Source organism: Pinus tabuliformis, chromosome X, assembly GCF_031772625.1.
Source record: "Pinus tabuliformis cultivar Carrire ecotype Pingquan chromosome X, CPIR1, whole genome shotgun sequence".
In the NCBI taxonomy this organism is placed as follows: domain Eukaryota; kingdom Viridiplantae; phylum Streptophyta; class Pinopsida; order Pinales; family Pinaceae; genus Pinus; species Pinus tabuliformis.
The window spans coordinates 1,479,146,387-1,479,169,209 of record NC_142308.1 but is presented as its reverse complement, the minus strand read 5'-3'; positions in this window follow the sequence as shown (position 1 = coordinate 1,479,169,209).

Sequence of the window (22,823 nt, the reverse complement as noted above, 5' to 3'; positions counted from 1 at the left end):
GCATAAAATTCTCATCCTCCCATGTGGAATCTTCAGCGGATAAGTTCTTCCACTTGATAAGATACTCTGAAATTGATCGATTTCGTAGCTGTCGAGTTCTTGTTTCTGTGACTGCTTCCGGTTCTAATATAATTTTTCCTTCCTCGTCAAGTTCTGACAATATTGTTTGAATTGGGAGCTTGTCACCTATAACCTTCTTTAAACATGAAACATGGAAAACTGGGTGTAATCGAGAAGCTGCAGGAAGCTCCAATTTGTATGCCATAGTACCAATCTTTTGCAACACCTTGTACGGACCATAATACTTTGGTGATAATTTATTATCCTTCTTAGCTTGCTTTAGGGACATTTTCTTATATGGTTGTAGCCATAGGAATACCCAATCACCTACATCAAAACTTCTTTCACTGCGATGTTGATCTGCCTGTTGTTTCATTCTATTTTGTGCCAACACGAGGTTATCCTTTAAGAGTTGGAGGACTTGTTGTTGATGTTCAATGTGATGTTCCACTGCTTGAACCTTAGAATTTTCTCTTAAATATGATGTGATGGATGGTGGTTGATACCCATAAAGTGCCATAAATGGGGTCATTTTTGTTGCTGTATGGAAGGAAGTGTTATACCACCATTCAGCCAGAGGCAACCATTTGACCCATTGTGTCTGTTTATCAGATACAAAGCAACGAAGATATCCTTCCAAACATTTGTTTACTATCTCAGTTTGCCCATCAGATTGAGGATGATAAGATGAGCTATGAGCTAACTGAGTACCAAGACAAGAAAATAATTCTGTCCAAAAATTTCCAGTGAAAATGGGATCTCTGTCACTTACAATAATCTTTGGGTTTCCATGTAGCTTTTGAACTGTTTCCATAAATGCAGTAGAAACTGTACTGGCTTTAAATGGATGTGATAATGCACAAAAGTGTGCATACTTGGTAATTCTGTCAACTACCACCATGATGACACTCTTTCCCTCAGACTTGGGTAAACCTGTGATAAAATCCATTGGAACCTCCTCCCAACATTGGCTTGGAATGGATAAAGGTTGTAATAGACCCGGTGTCTTAATTGTTTCAACTTTATTTTGCTGGAAAACCAAACATTCTGCCACAAACTTTTGAATATCTGATTTAAGGCCATCCCAAAAAAATTCCTTCTTAACCCTGTGGTAAGTTTTTAAAAATCCTAAGTGCCCTCCTAAGGGAGAAGTGTGCATTTCCATAAGAATCTTTTGTTTTAGCTGGGAATTCTTACAGAGGTATAAGCGATCTTTGTACCATAACGAATCATTTTGCCAGCTAAATGTATCAGAAGTACTGGAATCTTGTTGTAGCTTTCGAATAAGTGCCCACACTTCTTCTTCATTCTTCCATTCCTCCCTTGCTTCGTTTATCCAATCTAGTTGGATAATAGAAATGGCACACAACAATGCTTCCACATCCTCATCCTTTCTTGAGAGTGCATCTGCCACCACATTTTGCTTCCCTTTTTTGTAGATGATTTCAAAGTCATAACCCAACATCTTTGTGACCCACTTTTGTTGCTCTTCAGAGGATAATCTTTGTTCTAAAAAGTATTTAAGGCTATCATGATCCGTTTTTACCTTGAAGTGTCTTCCCATTAGGTAGGGTCGCCATTTCTTAAGTGCATGGAGTATTGCCAACATTTCCTTCTCATAAATAGCTTTGCTTAAAAACTTTCCCTTGATTGGACGACTTTCAAAAGCAATGGGTCTTTCATCTTGCATTAGAACAACACCAATTCCATTTCCTGAAGCATCACATTCCACAATAAAGGTTTTTGTGAAGTTCGGTGTAGCTAAGACTGGTGCTTGGCACATTTCCTCTTTAAGATGTTCAAAGGCCTTTGTTGCTTCCGGAGTCCATGAAAATGAATCTTTCTTCAATAATGTTGTTAGAGGTGCTGCTATTCTCCCATAATTCTTAACAAACTTGTGATAATACCCTGTCAACCCAAGAAATCCTCGCAGATGCTTTATGGATGTGGGGATTTTCCATTCCTTAATGGCTTTAATTTTGCTAGGGTCTACCTTAACTCCTTCATGAGATACAATATGACCCAAATATTCCACCTCCTGGACTCCAAAGAAACATTTGGATCTTTTTGCATATAATTGTTTCTCCTCCAATAGTTGTAGCACCCTGTCAACATGTTCAACATGATCCTTCCAAGACTTGCTGTAGATTAGTATATCATCAAAAAATACTAACACAAATTTTCTAAGGAATGGTTTGAAAATTGAATTCATCAAACCTTGAAATGTTGAAGGTGCATTGGTAAGGCCAAAAGGCATGACCAAAAATTCATAATGACCCTCATGAGTTCTAAATGCCGTTTTTGGAATGTCTTCAATCTTCATTCTGATTTGATGATATCCCGAACGAAGATCCAACTTGGTGAAGTAAATTGATCCATGCAATTCATCCAGTAATTCATCAATAACAGGAATGGGGAACTTATCTTTAATAGTGAGCTTGTTGAGCTCCCTATAATCCGGACACATGCGCCATGATCCATCCTTCTTGTGCACCAATACTACTGGAGCTGAGAAAGAACTTTGACTCGGTTGAATTATACCAGCCTCTAGCATTTCTGCAACCATACGTTCAATTTCACTTTTTTGGACATAGGGATATCTGTACGGCCTGATGTTTGGAGGAACACTTCCTGGAATCAGATGAATAGCATGATCATGATCACGCATAGGTGGGAGACCTTGGGAGTCTCAAATACCTTGGAATGATTGTCCAGGACTTTTTGGAGATCTGGAGAAATAGATGATTCCAATGTGGAAACATCTAGCGAGCATAATTGTGCAATTACACCTCTTTGCTCCTTTTTTAGAAGCTTTGTCATACCATTAGAGCTGATTATCTTTCCTGGTTTCCCTGCAATACCCCTTAATTCAACTTCCTTTCCTTCCGTAGAAAATTTGATGAAAAGTTCTTGAAAATTAAAAGCTATTGTACCCAAGGATTGTAGCCATTGGACTCCTAGTACAACATCAGCACCTCCCATTGGAATGGAAAGCATTGGGCTAGTCAATACATATTCTCCCATGGATAGCTTGATATTATGGCACTTTCCAGAGAAATTTATTGTTCCTCCATTTGCAATCATCACTTGACACTCTGGTGCTGGATATAGGAAGCAATTCAATTCTTTTGCTACCCTACAATGAATAAAATTGTGGGTGCTTCCTGAATCAATCAACACTATTACCTTTTTCTTCTTGATTTGTCCTTCTATCTTGATGGTTTGAGGAGTGGTAATTCCTGCCAATGCATTACAAGATATGGTCGGATTTATTTGTTCTTCATCTAGGCTTTGTTCCTGGAGTATATCTCTTCTTTTGACCTTTCTTGCTCCTTTTCTTCTTCCTCTTCACAATCTATGTAGAATAATTTCTTCTCAGCACACTTATGACCTTTTGTGTATTTGCTATCACAACTGTAACAAAGCCCTTTTGCTCTTTTTTCTTCCAATTGTTGTGGTGTCAACCTTATAGGTTGTGGAAGACTAGGGGCAACAACACTTCCGTCTTTATAGTTGTGAGTGGTATGCTTCCTGGTTGCCATAATTTTGCTTTCCATTTTTCTTGCTAACCTGAATGCCTTCTCTAATGAATCAGGTTCCCAAAGGCGAACATCATGTTGGATATTATCCTTTAAAGACCCTATGAACACATCAATCCTATGCTCCTCTGGAATATCTTTTACCCTTATGTTCAATTTTTGGAACTCCTCAATGTGCTCCATTACTGAACCCTTTTGTTTGAGACTTATCAATTGGCTAAAAAAAGTGTTGCTTTTTGTATCTTCATAATGTGCTATCAATTCTTCTGTAAAAATTGCCCAAGTGATAAATTGTTTACGAGAACAAAGCCATTGATACCATACAAACTGATTTGGTTCCAAATATACAGTTGCCATACGTACCTTTTGTGCATTTTGCACATTATTGAGATCGAAGAATTGCTCCATCTGTAATATCCATGTGGCGGGATCCTTGCCATCAAACTTCCTCATATCGATTTTTGGAATATGGTGATTCTTCGATCCAACATTAGCATCTATGGAATCATGATTAACATTTCTTTTGTTCTCATCATGAGTTTCCTTTACTACCTTTTCACCATTAGTGACCCTTTCTTGTAGCAACTTCTTCAATTCTTCCATGTCTGTCTTCAAATCTATCTTCAAATCTGCCATGTCTCTCTTCAAATCTGTCTTCGAATCATCCATCTTAGCTTCCATGCCCTTTATCTTAGATTCCACGCCATTTACCTTAGATTCCACGCCACTTATCTTAGCTTCCACGCCATTTATCTTAGCATCTGTTAACTTTTGTGAGCGTGACATTTGTTGCACTTGTTCTTGTAATTTTGATATATCATGTAGCATTTCTTTCTCTTCTTCATGAGTCATGCTAGAGCTTTCAGGTTCCTTACTAGGTGTTTGCATTTTCTTTCCTCGGGGCATCATTTACCGATAATAATGCTTTACTATGCCCTTTGAATTCCGTTAAACCAAGCTTACACAAAAATTTTAAAAAAACTACACACCTTTTTTCACTTTATAGAAGCCTGATATTGAATCTGATGTATCTCTGTAATTTCAGATCATCTAGTTCTGAAATTGGTACTTGTAGTAGCCTTCTGCGTCCTCTTTCCAATGCCACAAGTCTGAGCCAAATTGGATTCTCCAAGGAAGAGTTATGTGAAATCTCCCACAGTGACTTGCTTTTAGACTGGTTCAGTAGAGCAAACTTGTACGACGTGCCACGAGTCACTGTTTCAACCTTTGAATCTGAAACACACACACAAGAAACTACAGTCCGTCCTATTTCTGTACCTTCTTACGAAATTTCAATCCGATCCCCAGAGAGAAAGTTATGACGATTTTCCCCAGGTCACCCGTTTTGAATGTAATTCAGGAGTCTGCAAAAAGACCAACTTCCTCAGATCATATCTCCGCCAATATCGTGCGAAAAGCTCTAAAATTCAGACCCAAGGTTCGGCACGATTTCTTCTCAAATGGATTTTTTTTGTGACTTCTGAAACGTCATAGAAAAAAATTATAGCGAAAATTCCACGATGACCTGTTTGGAGCAGCAAAACCCTAGAATCCAAAGCTCTGATAGAAAATGTTATGAAACCAGCTCAAGAAAAGATAGAAAAGATAGATCAACGCCTTAGAATTCAGCCTCTTCGAGGGGGCAACCTCCTTTACATTACATAAATGAACAATTCTTGGATGATCCAAATGACAAAACCTCCTTTCTATATATAGGAGTCTAAGGACTCACAATATAATCCAGCCGACCTAACAATAATAATATAAAGCCACAAAAATAACAATAGAGGGATTCTATGGGGCACAGAAATAACAATATAGGGGTAATAGGGGCACAACAATATAAATAAGGGGTATAACTACAATAGTAATGGGGTAATCACTAGTATTATAGGGACCCAACATACGCACACAAAGGAGGTGTATTTTCCTCGCAGAGTCACCTCTGATATTTTTAAAAAATGACCTAATTTATTGCCTATGACCTTTAAGGATTCAGGCAGCCAGTAATCTAAAGGTAGGGACTAGAATCGTATCCATAATGGTACTGATGTGAATATTTCTCGTTCCGGGACAAAATTCATCACCCATGGTCACATGCAAAGGCCAGTGGCAGCATAGAAGTATGTTCCTCCTTCGAACACTCTGTCTTTGTCTTCTAGGTTTGTGAATACCACTGTGAAGAAACCCTTGGACCCAAGGTGGAGGGTTATTTCCCCCTTAGGTTTCCATTGGTTTCTTATCCACACCTCCAATGCCTTCTCCGTTGGCCATATCCCCATGAATTTACATATAACTGTGTATGTCGCCATGTGATCCCTGTGCTCCTGTAGCGCCAGATTATTTAAAACAACCCGGGGTTTAATGGTTGACCTGGGTTTGTAGAGTCTTGTCACACTCCTGTTCTCAGCTTTCTAACTATTGCCTTCTATTCTCTTCTCTCCTCTAACTTCCTCATGATTCTTTTCTTGCTCATGAGAACTGTTGTTTTCCATCTTTTCTATGTTGATCCTCTCCGTTCCTGCCTCCATTGGCTTTTTGAAGTGGTTTGAACCTGCTTCCTTGTTTCTGTTCGCCACTACATGGTTGTAGGATGGAGTAGAACTCCCCCCTCCCGGCCCTTCCATGGTTACCAGTAATCCCCTGTTGGTCCAAACTCTCGTTCTGTGCTTTCCTCCGCAACCATGATTCACCGGATTATAGTATTTTAAACAATCTACGCATAATCATTATTTCATATAATTGATATTTATCATTTAAAGAGTCATTTCAAATATTAATTTACTTTATTAAAGACTTTGATGTTTTGATATGAATTTGATTTAGTTATCATTAATATTTTAATGCTAGAAAGTTGGTTAACTACAAACATAGATATACTATAACATTTCAAATTTATCTATCTAACATGATAATTTTTTATGTTTATGTTAAGTTTCAAATATTAATTTACTCAATTGAGTACTTAATGTTTTGATATGAATTTGGTTTAGTTATCATTAATATTTTCATGCTAGAAAGTCGGTTAACTACAAACATAACGTTTCAAATTTATTTCTCTTTAACATCATAATTTTTTATGTTTATGTTAAGTTGGTTTATGTACTGTATGAATATTGTTCCTTTATTAGTAAATTACTTTTTTAAATAACATGTTTTATATTGATTTATAAATCGTTATTTTAAGATATACTATAACATTTCAAATTTATCTATCTAACATTATAATTTTTTATGTTTATGTTAAGTTTCAAATATTAATTTACTCAATTGAATACTTAATGTTTTGATATGAATTTGGTTTAGTTATCATTAATATTTTCGTGCTAGAAAGTCGGTTAACTACAAACATAGATATCCTATAACGTTTCAAATTTATCTCTCTTTAACATCATAATTTTTTATGTTTATGTTAAGTTGGTTTATGTACTGTATGAATATTGTTCCTTTATTAGTAAATTACTTTTTTAAATAACATGTTTTATCTTGGTTTATAAATCGTTATTTTAGGAGAAATTTAAAAAATAGGAAATAATAATTAATATTATAAGATGGAATTAAATATATTTTTAAAGGAATAAATCATTTTTTTAATAATAACTTTGTTTTTTTGTTAAATAAATTTATTTGTATGAAATTATATTAAAATTTATTTTCTATGGTTTTCTAAGTTAGAAATTATATTTACAAAGTTTAACCTTTTTTCATCTCACATATATACATACAAAATAGTTTATTGGCCAGGATTTTATTATACAAAAAATTATGATACAGTATTGGTAAATTCTCTAAGTGAAGGAGAAAAATCATAAGTTAAGTGAGACTGGAAATATCAATAATGTCTAGAATGAGTGGGTTGTGGGTTGATAGGATTGCTCCAATCCAATCTTTTATATTCTTTCAATTACAATAATTTATATTTTATAAATTTATTAAAAGAAATTGCAATTAAAACTAAAAATTAAAATATTTAATGTTCATTTTTAATATATTTAATGTTCATTTAATTTGATTTGTTTAATTGAAATAATTTTTTATTAAGTTTTTTATATAAATTATAGATTTTATTGGAGTTAAAGATTGAAATTATAATGATTTAAGTTTAATATATGTAAAATTTATTAAAATATTATAATTTTATATTTAAATTAGTTTATTAGAAGCTAATTATATATAAGTATAATATTTATAAGTTGGTAAAATTGAAGTTTTTTTTTAAGCATCACATTTTCATTAGAAAAACCGTGCAAAGGAAGTGTATTTGTGCTATTGGTCTACGAGGGAAACTTAACTAGTAGAATAAATTCAAAATCTTTGTATAAATTGTCTTCATTTAATCATTGCATTTGAAAGAACCAAAAAACTAGAAAGACTATGAAAACTATGAGACTGACTGTAAGCTTGTAAGTTTGGCATTTCTGAGAAAAATTGAGTAAATAGAATAATGCCCTGGTCATTCTATAAATTCATTCATGAAAGTTATGGAAAACAAGGCACTGTGAATATAGAGTTGAGACTGATTTGGCCAATTATGCATAAGAGGAGATCCGACTCTATACCAGCCAAGAATCCCTTTGCCGATGACTTGAACCTTCGTTGGCACAGCTAGTGACAAGCCCTTGACCATGGTGCGTCGCGCATAGCAAACCTGAAAGAAACCCAAGACATTGTCATGCCCGAGTGGACTGTCTAAGAGACCGAGCAGTAATGTGAACATATGCACCTTGGCACTTCAAAACATCCTTCACCTTAATAATAAAATTCATGGAAATGTGATAACCGATACACAAAAATTGAACATTCCTTCTCTTTCACTCTTTAACACCAATGAAATACGTGTTCACAAATCCCTTCGTTTTAATTGAAAAATCAAGCTAATCACAAAAGTGTGCAATTGTTTTTTATAAAGTTATTATTATTCTTGCAACAAAGTGTGCAGTTGTTGTTTATAAAGTTATTATTATTCTTGCTACAAATATAGGATATTGTATTGATTTTTTAGTCAAAGGTTGACCTAAAAAATTTGCAAAATTTACATAGCTTAATTTTTCACATTAAATTTTAGTATTTTTTGAATATATATATATATATATAGCAATTTGATTGGCTATCATATTGAACATGTTATTGCTCAATGTTTTTTATGTAATGGGTGTCAAGTGATATATATATATATATATATATGCAATTATTTTCTTCATAATAATAATTTAACTCAAAGTCTCTCACTATTGTTTAAAATATTATTATTTTATGTATTTAATGTGTGCCAATTTAGTAGCTATAAAATATTAAATTTTCCCCCGTATAATATAATATAGTATTTATAAAATAATTTGAAAGTTACAATTAAGTTGATCTATCAATTAAAGTATTGGACTTAAATAATGATGTGTTGAAGGTGTTGGACCCTCCAACATGTTAGGGGATCTCCCTACTAAGAAGTCCCAACTACACCTCAAACCGTTTGGAGTAGGCGTCCTAGCAATGGGTAGTACGATAGCGCCTTGACTGCAGTTGCACGCAGAAGTAAGTAAGATGTCCTGGTAGGTAGCAAGGGTGTGACCTTGCAACAATTCGAGGAAGGTGCATGAAAGGCTCCAACACACAGAAGGGGGGAAGAGTGTGCCACTTAGAAACCTGTGATAGCATGCAGCTTGAAAGGGAACACATGAGCAAAAAGAAATCATGATATGGAAAGAAGGATAGTCGATGATACAAAGTGATGGGTTATATCAACAACATGCTTCGATAAGATTCATACAAACACATATGGAATAGTCCTTACATACATGCATAAATAATAACTACATACATCATTAGAGTAACCAGGATAGCCGAACATTAATAACAACATATGCATGAAACGTGTTGGCTCTGTTATATTAAAAGAGTGAAATATCCAATCATAAATACAACCATGACTTCCACTAGCCCTGATAGTGGAACATTACAGTCACTTCCGCCTGCTCCTCCAAAGAGATGTAATAACTTTGCATTATGGAGAAGCCAAGGCTCGTTACAATATAGTCCAGCTTTCTCTAAGTTATCCTATAAGAAGCTTGCCTCCCAAAATCATGTACAATGAGTTATGAGGTTCTATAAATAGCAAAGGGTGGGGTGACCCTTGACATTCCCCTTTGTGACTCTTCACCTACCCTCATGACTCTTCAACTTACACATGACTGTTACATTCTACTATTGACACTTGGTCTTTCACTTTTACAACATGTTACATTACAATCTGCACATGTACCCATGTGAGATAAAAATGGGCTTGAGTCCCCATGCAAGACATCACTAAGACTCAAACAGTTGTGGGAAGACTAACTCTTCGACAACCTATCGATGATCGACAGTCGCAAACTGATGCCAAGCTTGGTAGTCTGTTATGGTGTTTGCATGCCCTATGGTCACATCCTTTTGAAAGCAACCTCTTGCCTCTGTTGCATCTGGGTACACTGATTTGGAACCTCTTTCCAAATTGTCAGATAGCATGTGCATCATATTCTTGAGTGCATCCAGACCAGCAACATACCGATGCATAATGTCTATGCTCATCTACAAGTTTGCATCGGTGGCTATGTGCATCAACTGATTGAATTACATGTCCAGCTCCATTCGGACTTGGTTCTTTGTCTTTGCCTCGGTTAGTGTGCTAATGGATGGGATCACATGCATGTGCACAATGACATCCATGGTCCTGAACACCTATGGATGTGAAGCTTGTAAACTGGTGATGAGCTACGGGAGTTCCTCATAGTTCCAAATCTTACTCCGAATGCATGCCTTCAACTCCAATGTCGTTGGCCTCATCATCTTTGGAAATTGAAATGGATCTCCCTTGTACCTTATTGTCCATATCTTCATGTGACCGACAGCAATGTGTAAGTCTGACAAGATGCATGCTCTCCTAGCACAGCACTGCTGCTAACCGTTAAAATGGACAACTATCTTATGCACGGTGACGAATCTGAAGTATAGCTTTCGCATGACTGTCTCAATAGACGATACTTCATCTAGTATCGCTCTCCTCAATTATGCTTTGGTGGATGTTGTGACTTGCTCTCCTCCCTGATTGGCCGCTTGTAACTCCTTATTCATGTGCTCGTTCTCAACTATCAAGAATATAATACTCGAGCTGGTGGCTTCGGTATATGCTTAGGTAGCATCGGTGAGTGTAGCTAGATGTTTTTGCACATTGGACACGATCACTTGCTCTTCAAACTGCGCAGGATATACATGGACATCCGAAGTGGGCACTCCACATGACTCCACAACTTTGTGTTGTGACTCGTCAAATGATACGCTATGCACATCCGCTTCCAGATTGTCCTCAAGGATTTCAGTGTCTCCTTGATCACTTGGGACTTTCCCTGCTTCTGGATTTGGTGAAGCTGGTGGGGTGACCTCTTGGTTCTAAGGCATGAGTTCAATGTCCTGATCTAACTCTGGATGAACCATATCTGTGTCCATCTGCTCTAGCATCTATTCAATCTCCTCAGAAAATTCCTTCTCATGTGTCTGCTCACCTTGTCTTCTTTGTTCCAGCTACTCGAATGAGTCAATAACTTATATGGGTGTAGTTTCATCAATATGTGCATGTTGCACCTCATGTTGTTCCTATTCCTGCTACACTTCCTTCTCTCTTCTGCATAGCTACTGTTCTTCCTTGAGTTGTTGCTTAAACTCCTGTAACTCTCTTTCTGCTTCCTCCAACTTTTGTTTCTCCCTCTGCCTTTGAGTGATCCTCTTGTTGCGTTGTCGCCTCTTCACATTAATCTCCAAATATGCTTTCAACATAAGTGGATCTTCTTTGAACTTGCAACTTTTCTCTGCCTCTGTGTTGTATGCAACCTTCCTCTTACCTTTGTCAATCCTGGTTCTATTTCCCTCTGTTGTTGCCGATGATGCTACTCTTCGTGATGTTGATGCCTTCTGCACTGCTAACCATTCTACATCCATGATGACCAATTCATATAGCCTGGAGAAGTGATAGCAATATCTCCATGGGTCTTCCTCAGGCCAATGACACGCCTTGTGGATCCATGGGTGATGCATTGTTGCATAGTGGTCCTTCACCAAGCAATGTGGGTCATACAGATTGAAACTTCTAGTGTCGAAGGTGAACCTCTTGAATTCCTCTGTCTCGACCTCAACATGCTTGAGATTTTGGATCTCATAGAACCCTATCCGCAAAGGAAGACTAGTCCAAGGTTCCTTATTCTTCCTATGCAATCTCGCTCACAACCCTTTCGAGATGTGGTACACAACTTCTTTCATGACCAACTTATCCATGGAAAACTTCGGTAAAACATGCGGAGCCTTATCTACACTATACATCTGAATGAAGGTGCCAAGGGGTGAGGCATACCAATTTGCTATGTAAATCAATGCCTCCATCATTTCCTGTGACATGCAAGGTGGATACTACTCAAAGATCATCCTGTATACTGAGGTGACGAAGTGGTTAGATAGTTGTATGATAACTCCACAGAAGTTGCATTTGGAGAAAATCCTGCAATATGTGTGAACAGAGGTTTTTGAAGGTGTCCATGCCCAACCCAAGCCTGGGAACCATTGTCGCATCATGTATGTAAGCGGATATGAATAGCTTCACTTGTTGACCCTTGGGTGGATGTCGGGCCTATGTTGCTTGTTCCTTCAACCGGAGAGCCAACATGTCGGACCAGTTGAAAGGTCTTCATTTGTTCGCCAGTTAATCCAACACAATCACCCAACTCTGTGGGAAGGTATATGTCCTCTCTTGTCCATATAAGCGGCATGCGAAGATGACCAAGCGCTGAAATGCCTTCCGCAGTATCCTTGTCTTGTACACTTGGTTGGGTGTTGTCCTAAACATAGATGGCTCTTTCACCTAGCTCTTCAAGATGTCTCTTGAGCTTGCACTGTTGTTGAGTCTGGTGAAGGGTGTATCAATTATGATCACCGGTTGTGGCAAGTGATACATTGCCTGAATTTACTTTTCCCTGAAGGTGGCAAGTTATGTTCCATTGACGCTGCTTAACAGAATTGTCTCTGGATTAGTATGCGAGACAATCCAGTGGATCATGTCCGAACATGGAAATGCAGGATACTCGCATGCAATTTGGCGCAATCCAGACTTGTGTATGTTGACATAGACCCTGTGGTCTTCCAGGTTCTCCTCAAATGTGCCTGAAAAGGAGTCATTGATGTACTGCCATTTCATCTTGGTTTCCTTGTCTAAGAACAACTTAGTGTCTTCATAGATGGGAAAGCTCATAGACACTTGCTCGACTGCATCTCCAGCTGCACTCTCAACAGTGTCATTTGACCCTGCTCTCTTGGAAGCCATTGTACTTGTACTGCTGAGAGACGGATGAACACTTGTCACACCTGGAGACAAACAAACACTCATGGCAAGCAATTTGTCATTTTAGAACCAAAAGAAACTTGAGGACTGACATGCAACACACTTGGTTGACTCACTAGAGGGTTTGTGCAATTTTCACCATGAGGTTGGGATACTGACTGCCATAATTGTGCAGAACACAGTTCGGACTGCTAGTGGGTTGATCGATTGCTGCAACTACGCAGAGAACATTCCATCTTGACCTGCTGAGGACTGAAACTACACAATGTGTAGTTTCCATTAGCAATGACTACAACTCGGTCAACTACATCTATGCATTTCTGGTGGCCAGCAGGGAACTCCTCTCAGAATTGAGCAGAGCAAGCCTAGATGCAAGTTTTTGGCAAGATCTGTGCAATTTCCGCAAGGAAAGCAAAGCCTTCACTCTCATAAATGCGAAGTGCAAGCCAGGAAAGACATGGTCCGAGCCAAGGCCGCCCAAACCTACCGACTGGCGACCTAAAACATAAAAAGGCTGAATGCATGTGCGAAGCTGAGTGCATACAAGAGTGAAATATCATGCATGCAAACAATGAGTGTAGGATTCAGTGAACGGGAAAACAAGTAAAATTTGTGTTAAGCGAGTCACCGCAATGACGATTTTCAGTTTAGAAACAGTGTCATGCATGTGAAATAGTGAGATGCAATGAAAAAATTTAAACAGTGCTTCTACAAACTAACATGCATTAAAACTACAACAAGCGTTCAACAAAACCAAGAAAAAAATAGTCACACAAACTGAAATACAAAAAGCATCAGAAAAGTAGCAAAAGACATGAAAAGCAGACTTACCCGTAAAAAGCTGCGTTGAGTGTGCTGAATGCTCCTAAATGCAATGTAGGATGCCAGAGCTCCAAGATAAAAGTGAAGAATGACCTCTGAAGTGTCGAATAAATAGTTTTGATAAGATTGATGCTTTTGACACGCATGCCATAAATCTAGGAAAAATTGACACTTTGCGGGAGGTTTCTAAAACGACTTTTGCATGTAACCCCCAACTGTTAAAAGTGGATCCCTAAACTCTAGGGATTCTTTTTAATTTTTTCTTTTTTCTCTTCTGGGAAAAATAAACCCATGCGTGCAAAGCAAGATTTCTTAGTCCTGGAGGAAACTAGTCAACTTGGGAGCACATGCAATGGATTGCAAACCTATGGATGACTTATGCACAATTTCTAGGTTGAGTGGCTCTAGTTGCCTCTCAGGCTCTGCACAATTTCTAGATTGAAGCCCTGGTTATCAGCCAGAACTGTGAAAATTTTGAGAGCAAGCCCAGTGATGGGCTGCTCTGCGTAATTTACAGAGGGATGCTTGCCTTCTTTCTCTACGCATTTTTAGAGAGCAGCAAGTTTCCTTGACGGTTCGCACAATTTTGGAGAGGAAGGTTGGCTCCCCTCCAGTTCTGTGTAATTTTCCAAGTGTGCATATCAACCAAAAAATGACCAAGTTCTAGAATGTTAGCTTGCGGGTGGGAGGCAAAAAATCTAGCAGACACAAGCCGATAAGCCACTGAAACTCAACTGAAGCATATGTACTTCTCAGTGCAAGACATGGTGCTGAGGATGGTTGGTAGGGAGGCTCCAAAATGGAGCTAAGGAAAAATTTTGGAGGGTGGTGCTAGCCGCTACAACATGATGTAATTGCTAAAATGTATGCATCACTTTCCTTTTGAATTTTTGGAGTACATGGCCTGGTTGATGTATTGCAGCCATCTATTGTCCTCTATCTTCATCTCATCATCTATTTTGTTCACCTCAATCATGGAAGTTCAAGGAGAGTGTGACAAGATCCCTCTCACTCACGAGAAATTTGCAGAGTTATTTGGGCTTTCTATTGGTGTGCTAGTGAAGGAAAGAAATGGATATAGTGAAGGAAAGAAAGAAGAGAGCCCATTGGGATCCTAGAAATGCACTCGTCCTTAGTGGTCTAAACATCCAAGTTATGAACATGTTGAAGTCACATAGAAATTTACTAAAAGAGATCTTAAACAATCCATAACCATTGAGTCGTGAGGTAATTAAGAATAACTTATTTATGATACATTAGAGCAGGGTAATGTTAATTATGATAGTAGCCTATATGTTGCCCAAGGATGGCCCATCCCGGTTATGAAGATTCATGTGGAAAATTAGCTGCTTTAGGACTCACTATGTTCATTCACATTTTCTCTGAGTCCTCTGTCATACACCATTGCTTAGGTCACTCTAACTTATCTAGCATTCCCTATTTCTTCTATTTTTTGCCACACTTCAAGAAGGTTAGTGAATATTCATTCATAGTATCGAGTGTGCTAATATCAATATCATTGGTATGGCTTCTCCTCCTCCTCAACTATGCAACAATAGCCAATAGAAGCATACTATATATCATTGCTTAAAAAATTCCCATAATCGTGGGAAGTCAAGGTAACATGACAAATAACTCTTCTCAAGAAGTAGTAAATCTGGTACTCAATTCTTGGATTGTCTCCCGTGCATGTTATCTTGAATATATCATTACAAGAACAGTGTTTGCCACATCAGCCACAGTAGCAAACCCAATTTTCATTCTACATTTAATAGTTAGATGGCTTATTCAGGGTCCAATCATACACATTGGTGGTGTCAAATCCTAATTAAAATTCATAACATATATTGTGAACCAATATTTATGGTGCTATTGACCCATTAATGCAACTGGGATATATATGCCCACCGCTATAAAATGTACTCTCTTAAATCCAACTGTGGGAATATATAGCCCCCGCAGATCAATGGATCAATAATAAAGTAAATATTGGTTTCCCTTTCACGAAATTTACATTCATGTTGGTGGGGTGGGAAATCCTTGGTTGGAGATTTCTCACCTCTATAGCGTACTATGTAAGATAACAAAGTTGGAATCTGAATGCAAGATGGAACACCTATTTCTAGGTAGAAGAATTTTGGACGAGGTACACTCTTGAGTTGGAGGAAGAAGCATTAATGAAGGAAAAAAGTATTGGCTCAAGAGGAATAAAAATATGGTTCTTATGGACATTGCTGTGATGTGTGTATTTCATGCAGTTTCTTAAGGTTTGCTTTAGTAAAGGATTTTGGTTACTTGTAGAGATTGTATTGGATACCATGTTTATGCAGAAAATATCCTCAAAGTTATTATCAAAGAAGGGTGAAATAGTGGGAAAAGATTTCTCAGAATACAAAGAATGCTTAGAGAATGTGACAACCTTTTATGAGGGGTCCTCAGACTGCATTTATAACTAATCTAAATTCTATCAAGCGAGCAAAGGATCATGTGAAAGAGGGAAGCATGGATGGAAAAAAATGTGATGCCCTAATCACGTTTTTGATAGAGTATAGAATGTTGATAGGATGTGAAGGTATACAGTGTTTGGATCCTAAAAAATCACAAAATAAAACAGGTTTGAGGTTCTTGTGGAAACGAGATCCTGGCCCCTTGTTAGAGATGGAGGCGCATTACATATATGCTAGTAAACCATTGTTGAAGCTAACAACAGTTTCGTTGGTCAATATAATAGTTCATGTGTCTCCTAATTGTGGAAGAAAAGATTTAAAAGGATATTCTGAGGCATGTGAAATGATGGATTTGGTGGAGGATGTTGGAAAATTATTCCCAACCACCTCATTAAACGATTGACAACAACCATTCTCATAAAGTACACAAGAAAATCATGCAAGTCATCTTTTGCAGCAAGGAATAGATTTAGTGTATCAACTGATGGAATGTCAAGTTAATGTTTTTTAGGCCTGAGGATGGAGAGTTGGTTGCTATTAAACCCAAGTGGTTACTTCTCAGTACATGAAACTTAGAAGAATCAATTTATGTGACTAATCTCCCATACTTTACGTTTATTTTTCATCCTTTTAGGAAAAAGTTAAATTGATCTCTGCACATATGAAGTTTCCATGTTTCTATATTAATGTAACAACATAAGTATTTTGGGTAGTTGAGTGAATACTTTCATACGGGATCAAAACAATGCATACCAAAAGAGAAAAATAACAGAGAACAATTTTGGCTTAATAATATAGTCTATTACAACATATAACAGAGAGTAGTTACAATGTATAAAAAAAAAATTTCACAAAAGTGAATGAGCTAAAGTCTCAGTTTTATCTTTGTAATAGGTTTTGTCTCATATAGATCTTAATATAAAGTATTTTTCCTGCACGCTTAATCAAAGAGTTATATTTCTAGTTTTATTATGCATCCCTTATTTTACTCTGTTTTTACATTGTTTTACTCTGAGTTGTCACTACATAAAATTTCTGGGATTTTCCTTTCTGCCTCAAAAATAAATTGTGGTATTAGAGCAGGTTCAAGAAGTTTTTTTTCTTTAATAGTTAAATATGGAAGCAACATCAAGCACAAGTTTGACCAACCCAAAAATACCCCAGTTCAATGGAAAAAAATATGACTATTGGGCTATCACAATAAGGGACTTGTTTCCTTCTCAAGATATTTAGGGCTTAGTGGAGAATGGGTTCCCAGAACTAGCAGATGCAACAACATACAATGCTTTGACACAAGAAGAAAATGATTTACTGAGAGACAATAGGAAGAAGGATTCAAAATCGCTCTTCTACATCTTTCAAGTTGTGCATGAGAACATTTTTCCAAGGATTGCAGTATCAAAAAAGTCTAACCAAGCATGGGATATTCTCGAAACAACCTATCAAAGGCATGGAGAAAGTAAAGACAAAAAAGCATCAAATGCTAAGAAGAGATTTAGAAACCATATGTATGAAGGAGTCTAAGAATATAGACTCATTTTTCACACAAGTTATTTGATTAGTTACTCAAATCAGGTCTCATGCTGAGACACTTGAAGATAGGAGGATATTTGAGAAAATTTTAAGGAGTTTGTCATCAAGACTTGACCCTATTTTTATGACTATAGAAGAGACAAAGGATCTCTCACAATTTTAATTTTTTAGTGGATGAGTTTTAAGAATCATTGATTTCTCATGAACATAGGTTGAATATAACATCAAACACTTAATAGGAGCATGCCTTCAAGACACAAGTCTTCATTGGTCAAGGCAAAGGCAAAGGAATATCAAATACAAGAGGAAGAGGAAGAAGTATACATAGAAGTTGAAGAGGTAGCGCTTCAAGCTCAAGTGGAAGGGGAAACAATCAAAATCCTAGTCAAGGTCCAAGCAAAAATCAAGCACAAGGTTAGAGGTATAATAAATCTCAAGTTCAATGTCGTTAATGTAAGAAATATGGATATTATGCAAATGAATGTAGGAAGAAACAATATGATCTTAGTAACAAACCAAATGCAAATTTCACAAAGGAAAATTAGAACCAAGATAATATGTTTTTAGCTTTCAATGTAGCACAAGAGAAGAAAAAAGCATGTATGGTTTTGAGATTTAGGTTGTAGCAACTACATGACAGGGAACGTAGAAATGTTTTCAAATCTAGATGAAAGTGTGAAATCTGAAGTGACATTAGGGACTGATAATAAAGTCTTTGTCATGGGAAAAGGAAGAGTCAATATTCTAAGAAAGAAGGGGGAGAATAACTATATTTCAGATGTATATTTTGTCCCTGGATTGAAGCACAATTTGATAAGAATTGGACAACTCATGCCAAAGGGCTATAATGTCTTCTTTAAAATTGGAGAGTGCACAATCTTGGATAAATTTCCAAGTGAGAAACTGATTGCAAAAGTGAAAATCACAAGCAATAGGATGTTTCCCCAGAAGGTTCACAAGCACAGTTGCCAATGGATTCACAAGACAAAAGAAAGGCACTTGTTGTTACACAAAAAAAATCCAGTAGAGGTTAAGGACGAACGCTAGTTGTGGAATTTAAGATTTGGTCATCTTAATTTTGGAGGCTTAAATTTGTTGCATAGGAAAGGCATGGTGAAGGGATTGCCACTAATAAAAAACCAAACAACTTCTTTGAAGGATGGATCTTGAGCAAACAACATAGAGAATCATTTCCAGCAGGAAATTCACTAAGGGCAAGGGCACCCTTGGTGATTGTCCATTTATATTTAACAATGTAAACTTTGAAATGGGAACTGATACTGTTACTCGTTTTGTAGAGATAGCAAAAAAGTGACCCGATTTTGAAAGGGGTGATGCGAAACACATTTCTTTTTTAGAGCATAGTTTTTGGCACTTTAAATTTTTTAATGTACATTACATTTTAGAATGGTAGTGATTTTCATGCTGATTTAAATTTTCTAATGTATGAAATGTAAATAATTATTTTCTAAATTTAATAATTTTTGAAGTGGTCTTCTTTTTCATATTTTCTTGTTTTTTTTTTTAGTGAGGTTTTTATTGTTTTGCGTATTTAAAGAAGAAGGTCGATATTTTGAATTTTTGATATTTTACATATTTATACATCGTTAATTAATATTTCAATCCAAATGAAATAATTGTCTCTAAAAAACAATAATTTTTAACAATTGACAAAAAAATAACCATTTTTAACATAAATATAACTAAAAAACTACATGTTTTGATAATTTTTTGCAATTTTTTTGCTAGAGATAACATGTCAAAATCACAATTTTAATAGGGAAATTTTAACTAAAAATGGTTAAATAATAGTTTTTTTTATGAATTTCATGTCAAAAAATAATAATAATCAATTTTGTATTTCAAAAAATAATTATTAACATAAAAATGAACGCGAAATCACATAATACAAATATTGAACACATAACAACCTTAATTGAGTGTTTATTCTTCTCATAAAATGTCAAAGTCAAAACATTACAAGTATAACTAATTAATAGTTTCCAAAAATGATCTTGATTTCCAAGCATAGCTAAAATTTAATCAACAATGTCACATAATCCAAACTCTTTGTCCTCTCGAGTTTCATCATTGTTTTTTTCCACAATATTTTCTGCTTCATTTTGCTCATTTTCCTCCTCTAATGGATCTTTGATGTCTGTGAATCTCCCAATGTATGCCTTTCCAATCATTCCGTGTAATGGTGGTTGGGGTTCCTTTTCATTTTTTGCCACACATGATTCACTAAAGTCCCCTTTCTTCAACCCAATTTCTTTCATTGCATCTAGAAGAAATTGAAGGGCATTAATTCTTTGCTAAATAAAATTGCATTGTATTTGATCTTTTTCAATGGCAATGCAATTTCTTCATTTTTGAAGGCAACATGTTAGTTTTGTGCCTAATTATCAAACACAAAAGAAATAATGAAGTAAATTAGTACAATGACATATAAATTAATAAATAACATATTGAAATTCAATTCCATACAATAAAACTTACCTGAGCCAGAAAATAAGTCCAAAACCCAATCTCCTTCATTTGAATGCCGCAAAGACATGGCTAAATCAAGCTCCTAAATAACATTGGGTTACATTGTTTAAGTCCTCAAACGGCTCGATCGAGTGCTTAAAAAGGGCTCAATCGAGCAATCATTTTTTCCACCCAAACGTGCCATCTCTTTCCAAAAAGTGTAACCCATCTCCATGCTTTCACCCTTATAGATTATGAATTTCTAACAATCTATATCCTAATTATTATTATTATCCGATTTTAAGGTCATAGCCAAGCCAGACAGCAAATTGGTGTATGAGACCCCCTTGTTTGTGTGACAAGAGACCCACCTCCACGCAACGATTTGATTATTGTCTATGAAGGCATACCTACTCTAACCCCTTCTGGTTTTTGAACCAGTGACCTCTTAGGAGGAAACACATGTTCTTAACCATTAGGCCTATTCATGCTCTAAGAAAGTGGATTTGATTAGCTAAAGATAGTAATCTAAAAACTCACAATTATAACTCACGATCACAATATATAACACACATGTAATACACCTGTAAGATTACAAATTATGATAATATGTTTGAGAATACAAGCATATTAGCTATTTCCTTTTATGCATCTCAAATGGGAATGTAATTATGAACAAGAATCTAGCCTAGGTTTGGAGGTTGTGTTTTAAAAATTGATGCATTAATAAAGCCTATATGTGTAATCTTAAATGTATAAAATTGTATTTTATGCTATTTCAAAAAAAATGATTTGAATGTTCATTTTGTTAGGTTTAAAGGTTAAATAATTTAGCACAAAATTTAACGTTGATTTCCAAGTTATTAGTTTGTTTCAGTTTCCAAAAAAAATTACATATTTGAATATTGATATAAATTATATTAACACTATCTATCTATGTATATAACATAATATTATATTAGTTTAATTTAATGATATATATTTAACATCTTCCCACATAACTTTTCCAAGAGTCATTGCTACCGTCATATAACTTTGAAATATACTCTAAAATATCTATAGAAATCTTTGACTTTTCGCAAAATCTCATATATATATTCTCAAAGAACTCTTAATCATAAACGCACAAAGTCATTACAATCATGGTATTATAGTCATCATATCACTAGTAAGAAAATAATAGCATTTCACCCACCACTCCCAATTAACCTTCTGAATATACTAATTATATATATCTAACAAGTTAGTTAATTCTAATGTCTGAGGCAACCAACCCAATGTTTCTTGTTGCTAAGTTGTGGTGTAGAATCATCTCCTATTGCATATTGCTATCATAGAGGATAAAGTTAACCATGTCATGTTCCGAAACCTTTAAACATTTTCCTAGATTCCATTAATAGTTCAATATATTGGTGAGTGGACTTTAACCATTTATGCGATTGGCAACTCTCGCATAGAATGGGACACATTATAGGAGTCACAAAATTGTATACTACACAAATTCCATTAAGTCACGCTAGGATAAAAAGGTCTCCCCACTAACTCGAATTCAACATTTAATATTGATGACATGTTGGCCAGTGAGGATGTGTTTGTTGCCATTATTTTATTTAGGAAGGAAAAAAAAACTTAGTTACATCATGTGTAGAATCAATATATCACTGGGGCAATTATGAGAATCGCGGCGTGGCGGGGCGATTCTGAGAATCGCCCCATGTTCCCATGCTTGGATTGCATGCAGGCATGGGCACATGGGGCGATTCTCAGAATCGCCCCAGCATCATTATAGTCACAACTATATATTGTTTTTGTTGAATCATTGACCAGCATGGCGAAGGCGACCACTAATTGACTACAATGTTGGCTTGTCTTCATTAATTATAACTTCAAAATTGAGTTAATATCCAACACTATATGATGCTGAATGATTTTGTAGCTTTCTAAGTTGGGTTGTTTGCTAACATGGGTTCTGTGAACCTATTTCCTAAGTTCATTAAGAATCATTTTTTTCCCTATTATAATGTTGTAAGGCTTTGCCTGAAGTTCGAAGTCATCTTGTTATACCATGTGCAACACCTCATATCCATGCCTAGTAATAACCATCCTTCTTCCTAGGTTTGCATAGCGTGGTAATAACCATCTTTCTTCCGAGGTTTGAATATATTTATCAGTCACCCTTCATTTATTAACGAGCTATTTAAGAGACTAAGAAAAAGTTTGTTCCACCTTAATAGTTATATGGTTGAAAATTTCGTTCGGTGATAATTAGTCATGTATGTCTTCATATGAAAAGCAAAATCATCCTCATTTGTAATATTAATAATTTAAAAGTAAGAGCAACTCATAAAGCTGTATGTATTATTATGAATTTGAAAAAGTATATTATATATTAATTTGAAAATTTAAAAAACAGGTAACAAGGTTGAACCACTAAATAATAAATAAAATAAGCATCACAGATTAAATATCATATGTCTCCAACTAAATACTTTTTGATCATGCGATCTCTTAAGATGATTATTGATTTGGTAATAGGTTGTAGTTTAATATACAAGTTGTTTCGTTGTTGTATAATTGCATTGGTTTCCGTAAATTTAT